We start from the raw sequence: 12457 nt of genomic DNA, 5'->3' as shown, positions 1-12457 counted from the left end.
AAACGAAAAATTTAAATTTGCTAGAAGCATGCTCTATAGAGGGAGACGCCCAAGCATCAAGGATGGCATTGGCTTCCAAAGGGGAGACAATGTCAAACTTAATGCTCCTCCTAAAAGATTGTCTAATTTTGTTAAGGGCAAGGCTCCCATGCCTCAGGATAACGAGGGTTACATTTTATACCCTGTCGGTTATCCCGAGAGCAAAATTAGGAAAATTCACTCTAGGAAGTCTCACTCTGGCCCTAATCATGCTTTTATGTATAAGGGTGAGACATCTAGTTCTAGGCAATCAACCCATGCAAAATTGCCTAAGAAGAAAACTCCTAAGACATCAAATGATTCTAACATTTCATTTAAGATCCTTGATGCCTCTTATGTTTTAACTAACAAATCCAGCAAGGTAGTTGCCAAATATGTTAGGGGCAAGCACAAGGGGTCAAAGCCTTGTGTTTGGGTACCCAAAGTTCTTGTATCTAATGTCAAAGGACCCAAAACCATTTGGGTACCTAAAATCAAGAACTAAACTTGTTTTGTAGGTTTATGCATCAGGGGGCTCAAGTTGGATCATCGATAGCGGGTGCACAAACCACATGACAGGGGAGAAGAAGATGTTCTCCTCCTATGAGAAAAACCAAGATCCCCAACGAGCTATCACATTCGGGGATGGAAATCAAGGTTTGGTCAAAGGATTGGGTAAAATTGTTATATCTCCTGACCATTCAATTTCCAATGTTTTTCTTGTAGATTCTTTAGATTACAATTTGCTTTCCGCTTCTCAATTATGCAAAATGGGCTACAACTGTCTTTTCAAAGATGTAGGTGTTACTGTCTTTAGAAGGAGTGATGATTCAATAGCATTTAAGGGAGTGTTAGAGGGTCAGCTATACTTAGTATATTTTGATAGAGCTGAACTCGACACTTGCTTAATTGCTAAGACTAACATGGGCTGGCTCTGGCATCGCCGACTAGCACATGTTGGAATGAAGAATCTTCACAAACTTCTAAAGGGAGAACACATTTTGGGACTAACAAATGTTCATTTTGAGAAAGACAGGATTTGTAGCGCATGTCAGGCAGGGAAGCAAGTTGGTGCTCATCATCCACACAAGAACATCATGACGACTGACAGGCCACTGGAGCTCCTACACATGGACCTATTCGGCCCGATAGCTTACATAAGCATCGGCGGGAGTAAGTACTGTCTAGTTATTGTGGATGATTATTCTCGCTTCACTTGGGTATTCTTTTTGCAGGAAAAATCTCATACCCAAGAAACCTTAAAGGGATTCTTGAGACGGGCTCAAAACGAGTTCGGCTTAAGGATCAAGAAAATTAGAAGCGACAACGGGACTGAGTTCAAGAACTCTCAAATTGAAGGCTTCCTTGAGGAGGAGGGCATCAAGCATGAGTTCTCTTCTCCCTACACGCCACAACAAAATGGTGTAGTGGAGAGGAAGAATAGAACTCTATTGGACATGGCAAGGACCATGCTTGATGAGTACAAGACTTCGGATCGGTTTTGGGCCGAGGCGGTCAACACCGCATGCTACGCCATCAACCGGTTGTATCTACACCGAATCCTCAAGAAGACATCATATGAACCCCTAACCGGTAAAAAGCCCAATATTTCATATTTTAGAGTCTTTGGTAGCAAATGCTTTATTCTTGTTAAAAGAGGTAGAAAATCTAAATTTGCTCCTAAGACTGTAGAAGGCTTTTTACTAGGATATGATTCAAACACAATGGCATATAGAGTCTTTAACAAGTCTACAGGACTAGTTGAGGTTTCTTGTGACGTTGTGTTTGATGAGACTAACGGCTCTCAAGTAGAGCAATTTGATCTTGATGAGATAGGTGATGAAGAGGCTCCGTGCATCGTGCTAAGGAACATGTCCATTGGGGATGTGTGTCCTAAGGAATCCGAAGAGCCACCACATGCACAAGATCAACCATCCTCCTCCACGCAAGCATCTCCACCAACTCAAGATGAGGATGAGGCTCAAGTTGATGAAGGAGAAAATCAAAATGATGAGCCACCTCAAGATGACGGCAATGATCAAGGGGGAGATGCAAATGATCAAGACAAGGAGGGTGAAGAACCAAGACCGCCACACCCAAGAGTCCACCAAGCAATCCAACGAGATCACCCCGTCGACAACATCCTCGGCGACATTCATAAGGGGGTAACTACTAGATCTCGGGTTGCACATTTTTGTGAGCATTACTCTTTTGTTTTCTCTATTGAGCCACACAGGGTAGAGGAAGCACTACAAGATTCGGATTGGGTGGTGGTGATGCAAGAGGAGCTCAACAACTTCACTAGGAACGAGGTATGGCATTTAGTTCCACGTCCTAATCAAAATGTTGTAGGAACCAAGTGGGTCTTCCGCAACAAGCAAGACGAGCATGGTGTGGTGACAAGGAACAAAGCTCGACTTGTGGCCAAGGGATACTCACAAGTCGAAGGTTTGGATTTCGGTGAAACCTATGCACCCGTAGCTAGGCTTGAGTCAATTCGTATATTACTTGCCTATGCTATGTACTTACCATGGCTTTAAGCTCTACCAAATGGACGTGAAAAGTGCCTTCCTCAATGGACCAATCAAGGAAGAGGTCTATGTTGAGCAACCTTCCGGCTTTGAAGATAGTGAGTACCCTAATCATGTGTATAAACTCTCTAAGGCGCTTTATGGGCTCAAGCAAGCCCCAAGAGCATGGTATGAATGCCTAAGAGATTTTCTTATCACTAATGGCTTCAAAGTCGGAAAGGCCGATCCTACTTTATTTACTAAAACTCTTGACAATGATTTGTTTGTATGCCAAATTTATGTTGATGATATTATATTTGGGTCTACTAACGAATCTACATGTGAAGAATTTAGTAGGATCATGACACAAAAAATCGAGATGTCTATGATGGGGGAGTTGAAGTACTTACTAGGATTTCAAGTGAAGCAACTCCAAGACGGCACCTTCATTATCCAAACGAAGTATATTCAAGACATTCTAAACAAGTTTGGGATGAAGGATGCCAAGCCCATCAAGACACCCATGGGAACCAATGGGCATCTCGACCTCGACACGGGAGGTAAATCCGTCGATCAAAAGGTATACCGGTCGATGATAGGCTCTTTACTCTATCTATGTGCATCTCGACCGGACATTATGCTTTCCGTATGCATGTGTGCAAGATTCCAAGCTGACCCTAAGGAAGCTCACCTTACGGCCGTAACACGAATCTTGAGATATTTAGTTTATACTCCTAAGTTTGGGCTTTGGTGTCCTAGGGGATCCACATTTGATTTAATTGGTTATTCGGATGCCGATTGGGCGGGATGTAAAATTAATAGAAAGAGCACATCGGGGACTTGCCAGTTCTTGGGAAGATACTTGGTGTCTTGGGCTTCAAAGAAGCAAAAATCCGTAGCTCTTTCTACCGCTGAAGCCGAGTATATTACCGCAGGACATTGTTGCGCGCAATTGCTTTGGATGAGGCAAACCCTTAGGGACTATGGTTACAAATTAACCAAAGTTCCTCTTCTATATGATAATGAGAGTGCAATCCGCATGGCGGATAATCCCGTTGAGCATAGCCGCACTAAGCACATAGCCATTCGGTATCACTTCTTAAGGGATCACCAACAAAAGGGAGATATCGAGATTGCATATATTAACACTAAGGAACAATTAGCCGATATCTTTACCAAGCCACTAGATGAACAAACTTTTAACAAACTTAGGCATGAGCTAAATATTCTTGATTCTAGGAATTTCTTTTGATGTTTTTCACACATAGCTCATAAGTATACCTTTGATCATATCTCTTTCATGTGCTATGACTAATGTATTTTCAAGTATATTTCAAACCAAGTCATAGGTATATTGAAAGGGAATTGGAGTCTTTGGCGAAGACAAAGGCTTCCACTCCACTCCATCAACTTATCCTTCGCCGTCGCTCCGAGCAATTCTTCGTCTTTGGTATAATCTTCACTCATATATTGTTTGCCAAAGGGGGAGAAAGTAGTAACAGAGGGCTTATATTTCACTCAAAGTATCCGTTTTTGGCGATTCATGCCAAAGGGGGAGAAAGTATTCGCCCAAAGCAAAAAGGACCGCACCACCACCTAATTTTAAACTAATGATTTTCAAATTGGTATCTTATTGTGTTCAAAAGAGGGAGAAAGTAGTATTTTCAAAATTGATATCTTAAAAACCCTCTTGAACACTAAGGGCTTGTTTGGGAGTAAAGGTAATGGAGTGGATTGGAGGGCATATAATCCTCCACTATTCAATTTTAGATAGCAAGGGATTATAGTCCTATCAATACCCTTCATTCCACTTGCTCCCAAACAAGCCCTAAGAGGAGGATTTCATCAAGGGGGAGTTTTGTTTAGTCAAAGGAAAAGCATTTGAAACAGGGGGAGACAATTTCAAATCTTGAAAATGCTTCTCAAAATCTTGTCCATTTACCTTTGACTATTTGCAAAAGGACTTTGAAAAGAATTTACAAAAGAATTTGCAAAAACAAAACATGTGGTGCAAGCGTGGTCCAAAATGATGAAAATATAAAGAAACAATCCATGCATATCTTATGATAATTTATATTGGCTCAATTCTAAGTAACCTTTGCACTTACAATTATGCAAACTAAGTCATTCATGCACTTCTATATTTGCTTTGGTTTGTGTTGGCATCAATCACCAAAAAGGGGGAGATTGAAAGGGAATTAGGCTTACACATATTTCCTAATTGATTTTGGTGGTTGAATTGCCCAACACAAAAAAATGGACTAACTAGTTTGCTCTAGTCTATAAGTTTTACAGGTGCCAAAGGTTCACAATAAGCCAATAAAAGGACCAAGAAAAGGGTTCAAACAAGAGAGCAAAAGACAACCCGGAAGGCACCCTGGTCTGGCGCACCGGACTGTCTGGTGTGTCACCGGACAGTGTCCGGTGCACCACCGGACAGTGTCCGGTGCACCAGGGCACTCGAGGCTGAACTCTTCACCTTCGGGAATTTTCAGAGGAGCTCCGCTATAATTCACCGGATTGTCCGGTGCACCACCGGACAGTGTCCGGTGCCCCAAGGGAGAGCAACTCTGAACTCGCCAGCTTCGGGAATCCGCTCCGCTATAATTCACCGGACTGTCTGATGAGTCACCGGACAGTGTCCGGTGCACACCGGACTGTCCGGTGTGACAGCGGAGCAACGACTACTTCGCGCGCAATGGTCGACTGCAACGCATTAAATGCGCGCCTGCGCGTGCAGAGGAGCAGTGCACGCGCGGGTGGCACACCGGACAACCTACAGGGCCTGTCCGGTGCACCACCGGACAGCCAGGCGGGCCCACAAGTCAGAGCTTCAACGGTCGGAACCCAACGGCCAGGTGACGTGGTTGGCGCACCAGACAGTGTACGGTGGCGCACCGGACTGTCCGGTGCGCCCGTCGACAGCAGCCTCCACCAACGGTCAAGTTTGGTGGTTGGGGCTATAAATACCCCAACCACCCCCACATTCAAGTCATCCAAGTTTTCCACCTTCCAACTACTTACAAGAGCTCTAGCATTCAATTCTAGACACAACCAAATAGATCAAATCCTCTCCCAACTCCACACAAAGCTCTAGTGATTAGAGAGAGATTTGTTGTGTTCTTTTGAGCTCTTGCGCTTGGATTGCTTCTTTCTCTCATTCTTTCTTGCGATCAACTCAATTGTAATCGAGGCAAGAGACACCAATTGTGTGGTGGTCCTTGCGGGGAAGTTTGGTTCCCGTTTGATTGAGAAGAGAAGCTCACTCGGTCCGAGGGACCGTTTGAGAGAGGGAAAGGGTTGAAAGAGACCCGGTCTTTGTGACCACCTCAACGGGGAGTAGGTTTGCGAGAACCGAACCTTGATAAAACAAATCCTTGTGTCTCACTCTTTATTCGCTTGCGATTTGTTTCCACGCCCTCTCTCGGACTCGTTTATATTTCTAACGCTAACCCGGCTTGTAGTTGTGATTAAGTTTGTAAATTTCAGATTCGCCCTATTCACCCCCCTCTAGGCGACTTTCAGAATTAATGATCAAAGGCTCCAAACAAATCATTGAGCGAGGCGCCACCTCCACACCCGATGTGCAACCCGTCGCATTTAAAGCGACGGAAGAGAAGAAAGAAGAGTCTACGTCAAGTAGGCTCCCCATCGACGCCTCCAAGCTCGACAATGAGGAGATGGCTTTAATCATCAAAAGCTTTCGTCAAATTCTCAAGCAAAGGAAGGGGAAAGATTACAAGCCCCGTTCCAAGAAAGTATGCTACAAGTGTGGTAAGCCCGGTCATTTTATTGCAAAATGTCCATTATCTAGTGATAGTGATAGGGGCGACGACAAAAAGGGAAAGAGGAGGGAAAAGAAGAAATACTACAAGAAGAAGGGCGGCAATGCCCATGTTTGCCGGGAGTGGGACTCCGATGAGAGCTCCACCGACTCCTCCTCCGACGAGGACGCCGCAAACATCACCGTCAACAAAGGTCTCCTCTTCCCCAACGTCGGCCATAAGTGCCTCATGGCAAAGGATGGCAAAAAGAAGGTAAAATCTAGAGCCTCCACTAAATATGCAACATCTAGTGATGAGGAGAACTCTAGTGATGACGAAGATAATTTGCTTGCCCTTTTTGCCAACCTAAACATGCAACAAAAAAATAAATGAATTGATAGGAGCCATTCATGAGAAGGATGAACTCTTGGATAGCCAAGAGGACTTCCTAATTAAAGAAAATAAGAAGCATGTTAAGGTTAAGAATGCTTATGCTCAAGAAGTAGAAAAATGTGAAAAATTAACTAGTGAGCTTAGCACTTGCCATGACACCATTTCCAACCTTAGATGTGAAAATGCTAAATTGATTGCTAAGGTTGAGAAATTAGATGTTTGTGATGATTCGATTGTTAGTCTTAGAAATGACAATGCTACTTTGATTACTAAGATTGACAAGTTTAATGCATCACTCTCTAGCCTTAAAATTGAGAATGACAAATTAACTGCTAAGGCTAAAGATTTAAATGTTTGCAATGTTTCTATTTCTAATCTTAAGAATGAAAATGCTACTTTACATGCTAAGATTGATGAATTAAATGCATGCAAACCCTCTACATCTAGTGTTGATCATGTTACTATTTGTACTAGATGTAGAGACATAAATGTTGATGCTATCCATGATCACCTAGCTTTAATTAAACAACAAAATGATCACATAGCTCAACTTAGTGCTAAGATTAATGAGCATGACTTAGAAAATGAGAAATTTAAATTTGCTAGAAGCATGCTCTATAATGGGAGACGCCTTGGAATTAAGGATGGCATTGGCTTCCAACAGGGAGACAATGTCAAGCTTAAAACCCCTAAAAGATTGTCTAATTTTGTTAAGGGTAAGGCTCCCATGGCTCAGGATAACGAGGGCTATATTTTATATCCTGCTAGTTATCCTGAGGATAAGATTAGGAGAATTCATGCTAAGAAGACTCATTCGGTTTCTCATCATGCTTTTATTTATAAGAATGAGGCTTCTAGCTCTAGGCGTTCTACACATGTTAAAATGCCTAAAAAGAAATCTCCTATTGCATCAAATGATCATAACATTTCATTTAAGACTTTTGATGCATCATATGTTTTAACTAACAAATCAGGCAAAATAGTTGCCAAATATGTTGGGGGCAAACACAAGGGGTCAAAAACTTGTGTTTGGGTACCCAAGGTGCTTGTTTCTAATGTGAAAGGTCCCAAGACCGTTTGGGTACCTAAGAACAAGGCCTAAATTTGTTTTGTAGGTTTATGCATCCGGGGGCTCAAGTTGGATAATTGATAGCAGGTGCACAAACCACATGACTGGGGAGAAAAGGATGTTCTCCTCCTATGAGAAAAACCATGATCCCCAAAGAGCTATCACATTCGGGGATGGAAATCAAGGTTTAGTCAAAGGACTTGGTAAAATTGCTATATCACCTGACCATTCTATTTCCAATGTTTTTCTTGTAGATTCTTTAGATTACAATTTGCTTTCTGTTTCTCAATTATGCAAAATAGGCTACAATTGTCTTTTACGGATATAGGTGTTACTGTCTTTAGAAGAAGTGATGATTCAGTAGCATTTAAGGGAGTGTTAGAGGGTCAGCTATACTTAGTTGATTTTAATAGAGCTGAACTCGACACTTGCTTAATTGCTAAGACTAACATGGGTTGGCTATGGCATCGCCGATTAGCCCACGTTGGGATGAAGAATCTTCATAAGCTTCTAAAGGGAGAGCACATTTTGGGACTAACAAATGTTCATTTTGAGAAAGACAGGATTTGTAGCGCATGTCAAGCAGGAAAGCAAGTTGGTGTTCATCATCCACACAAGAACATCATGACGACTGACAGGCCGCATGAGCTACTCCACATGGACCTATTCGGCCCGATAGCTTACATAAGCATCGGCAGGAGTAAGTACTGTCTAGTTATTGTGTGTGATTATTCTCGCTTCACTTGAGTGTTCTTTTTGCAGGAAAAATCCCAAACCCAAGAGACCTTAAAGGGATTCTTGAGATGGGCTCAAAATGAGTTCGGCTTAAGGATCTAAAAGATTAGAAGCGACAACGGAACGGAGTTCAAGAACTCTCAAAATGAAGGCTTTCTTGAGGACGAGGGCATCAAGCATGAGTTCTCTTCTCCCTACACTCAACAACAAAATGGTGTAGTGGAGATGAAGAATAGAACTCTACTTGACATGGTGAGGACCATGCTTGATGAGTACAAGACGTCGGATCGGTTTTGGGCGGAAGCAATCAACACCGCTTGCTACGCCATCAACCGTCTCTACCTTCACCGAATCCTCAAAAAGACATCATATGAACTCCTCACCGGTAAAAAGCCTAATGTTTCGTATTTTAGAGTCTTTGGTAGCAAATGCTTTATTCTTGTTAAAAGAGGTAGAAAATCTAAATTTGCTCCTAAGGCTGTAGAAGGCTTTTTACTTAGTTATGACTCAAACACAAGGGCATATAGAGTCTTTAACAAGTCCACTAGACTAGTTGAAGTTTCTTGTGACATTGTGTTTGATGAGACTAACGGCTCTCAAGTAGAGCAAGTTGATCTTGATGAGCTAGATGATGAAGAGGCTCCATGCGTCGCGCTAAGGAACATGTCCATTGGGGATGTGTGTCCTAAGGAATCCGAAGAGCCTTCACAAGCACAAGATCAACCATCATCTTCAAATCAAGCATCTCCACCAACCCAAGATGAGGATCAAGCTCAAGATGATGAGGATCAAGAAGATGAGCCACCTCAAGAGGAGGGCAATGATCAAGGGGGAGATGCCAATGATCAAGACAAGGAAGATGATGAGGGTCCAAGACCGCCACACCCAAGAGTCCATCAAGTGATACAATGAGATCACCCCGTGAACTCCATCCTCGGCGATATTCATAAGGGGGTAACCACTCGATCTCGTGTCGCTCGTTTTTGTGAGCATTACTCCTTTGTGTCTTCTATTGAGCCATACAGGGTGGAAGACGCATTAAGGGATTTGGATTGGGTGTTAGCAATGCAAGAGGAGCTCAACAACTTCACGAGGAATGATGTATGGCATCTTGTTCCACGTTCTAATCAAAATGTTGTAGGAACCAAGTTGGTCTTCCGCAACAAGCAAGATGAGCATGGTGTGGTGACAAGGAACAAAGCCCAACTTGTGGCCAAGGGATATTCACAAGTCGAAGGTTTGGATTTCAGCGAAACCTATGCACTCGTAGCTAGGCTTGAGTCAATTCGTATATTACTTGCCTATGCTACTTACCAAGGCTTTAAGCTCTATCAAATGGACGTGAAAAGTGCCTTCCTCAATGGATCAATCAAGGAGGAGGTCTATGTTGAGCAACCTCCCGGCTTTGAAGATAGTGAGTACCCTAACCATGTCTATAAACTCTCTAAGGCGCTTTATGAGCTCAAGCAAGCCCCAAGAGCATGATATGAATGCCTAAGAGATTTTCTTATCGCTAATGGCTTCAAAGTCGGAAAAGCCAATCCTACTCTCTTTACTAAAACAATATCAAATGATTTGTTTCTATGCCAGATTTATGTTGATGATATCATATTTGGGTCTACTAACAAATCTACTTGTGAAGAGTTTAGTAGGATCATGATTCAAAAATTCGAGATGTCTATGATGGGGGAGTTGAAGTATTTCTTAGGATTTCAAGTCAAGCAACTCCAAGAGGGCACCTTCATTAGCCAAACGAAGTACACTCAAGACATACTCACCAAATTTGGAATGAAGGATGCCAAGCCCATCAAGACACCCATGGGAACTAATGGGCATCTCGACCTCGACACGGGAGGTAAATCCATAGATCAAAAGGTATACCGGTCGATGATAGGATCTCTACTCTATTTATGTGCATCTCGACCGGATATTATGCTTTCCGTATGCATGTGTGCAAGATTCCAAGCCGATCCTAAGTAAGTTCACCTTAGGGCCGTGAAACAAATCTTGAGATATTTAGTTCATACTCCTAAGTTTGGTCTTTGGTACCCCAGGGGATCCACTTTTGATTTAATAGCTTATTCAGATGTTGATTGGGCAGGGTGTAAAATTGATAGAAAGAGCACATCAGGGACTTGTCAGTTCTTGGGAAGATCCCTGGTGTCTTGGGCTTTAAAGAAACAAAACTCAGTAGCTCTTTCAACCGCCAAAGCCGAGTACATTGTCGCAGGCCATTGTTGCGCGCAATTGCTTTGGATGAGGCAAATCCTTAGGGACTATGGTTACAAATTAACCAAAGTTCCTCTCCTATGTGATAATAAGAGTGCAATCCGCATGGCGGATAATCTCGTTGAGCACAGCCGCACTAAGCACATAGCCATTCGGTATCACTTTTTGAGGGATCACCAACAAAGGGGGGTATCGAGATTGCATATGTTAGCACCAAAGAACAATTAGTCGATATCTTTACCAAACCACTAGATGAGAAAACTTTTACCAAACTTAGACATGAGCTAAACATTCTTGATTCTCGGAATTTTGATTGATATTTTGCACACATAGCTCATTTATGTACCTTTGATCATATCTCTTTCACTTGCTATGACTAATGTGTTTTTCAAGTGCATTTTATGCTAAGTCATAGATTGAAAGGGAAATGGAGTCTTCGGCGAAGATAAGCTTCCACTCCACTCCATCGAATTATTCATCCTTAGCCGTCACTCCACACCGCTCTCCAATTTGGTATAATCTTCACTCACATATTGTTTGCCAAAGGGGGAGAGAAAGTAAAAGAGCTTATATTTCACTCACAAGTATCCATTTTTGGCGATTCATGCCAAAGGGGGAGAAAGTATTAGCCCAAAGCAAAAGGATCGCACCACCACCAATTTCAAAAAATGTAGTTTTTCAATTTGTATTAAATAAGTTTTTCGATTGATATCTTATCTTTGATATAATTTCAAATTGGTATGACCTCTTTCAAAATTAATATCTAAAACCCTCTTGAACACTAAGAGGAGAATTTCATTGAGGGGGAGTTTTATTTAGTCAAAGAAAAAGCATTTGAAACAGGGGGAGAAAATTTCAAATCTTGAAAATGCTTCTCAAAATCTTATTCATATACCTTTTACTATTTACAAAAGACTTTGAAAAAAATTCCAAAACATTTGCAAAAACAAAACAAGTGGTGCAAGCATGGTCAAAAATGTTAAAATAAATAAAGCAATCCATGCATACCATATGAATGTAAATTGGGTTTAATTCCAAGCAACCTTTGCACTTACATTATGCAAACTAGTTCAATTCTGCACCTATATATTTGCTTTGGTTTGTGTTGGCATCAATCACCAAAAAGGGGGAGATTGAAAGGGAAATAGGGTCAAACCTTTTCCAAAATGATTTTGGTGGTTGAATTGCCCAACATAAATTATTGGACTAACTAGTTTGTTCTAGAATATATGTTCCACAGGTGCCAAAGGTTCACAACAAACCAATACAAATATAAAAGAAAGGGTTCAAATCAAAGGAGCAAAGAAAACCGAAGGCAACCCTGGTCTGGCGCGCCGGACAGTGTCCGGTGCACCAGGGAGAATCACTCTGAACTGCTCAGCTTCAGGAACTCGGGGAGCCCCGGACTGTCCGGTGTAGCACCGGACTGTCCGGTGTGCCAGCGGAGCAACGGCTAACTACGTCAACGGTCGTCTGCAAAAGCAACATTGAATAGTGAACAGTGCGCGACTGCGCGTGCAGAGTCAGCGCAGGCGCCAGAAGGCGCACCGGACAGTGAACAAGACCTGTCCAGTGCACCACCGGACTGTCCGGTGGCCCCACTTGTCAGAGTTCCAACGGTCGAATCCCAACGGTTGGGTGACGTGGCTGGCGCACCGAACAGTGTCCGGTGGCGCACCGGACTGTCCGGTGCGCCCTTCGACAGCAGCCTTCCCCAACGACCATTTTGGTGGTTGGGG

The sequence above is a fragment of the Zea mays genome, chromosome 2 (genome assembly GCF_902167145.1).
Source record: "Zea mays cultivar B73 chromosome 2, Zm-B73-REFERENCE-NAM-5.0, whole genome shotgun sequence".
Lineage (NCBI taxonomy): Eukaryota > Viridiplantae > Streptophyta > Magnoliopsida > Poales > Poaceae > Zea > Zea mays.
Note: the sequence above shows the minus strand (reverse complement) of the source record.